Source organism: Echinops telfairi, unplaced genomic scaffold, assembly GCF_000313985.2.
Source record: "Echinops telfairi isolate 266 unplaced genomic scaffold, ASM31398v2 ScPeMD7_655;HRSCAF=1070, whole genome shotgun sequence".
In the NCBI taxonomy this organism is placed as follows: Eukaryota; Metazoa; Chordata; class Mammalia; order Afrosoricida; family Tenrecidae; genus Echinops; species Echinops telfairi.
In genome coordinates this window covers 4,124,578-4,124,876 of record NW_022104553.1, presented here as the reverse complement: position 1 = coordinate 4,124,876, position 299 = coordinate 4,124,578, and positions in this window count along the sequence as shown.

Below are 299 nucleotides of genomic sequence, written 5' to 3'. Positions count from 1 at the left end.
GAAATATACTACCCACCTAAATTAACTCAGAATGACATAGAAAAGCTCAAAACCCATGGCAAAACAAGAATTGATCAAGTCATTAAAAATTTCCAAGTATAAAAAAAGATGCGGTCCAGATGGTTTCACCTGGGAATTCTATCAAACATTCAGAGAAGAACTGATACCACTTCTACTAAAACTATTTTAGAATATAGAAATAATGGCAAACTCCTGAATTCATTTAATGAAGAGAACAAACATGAATATACATGCAAAAATTCTTAACAAAATCCTAGAAAATAGAATTCATATTTGGA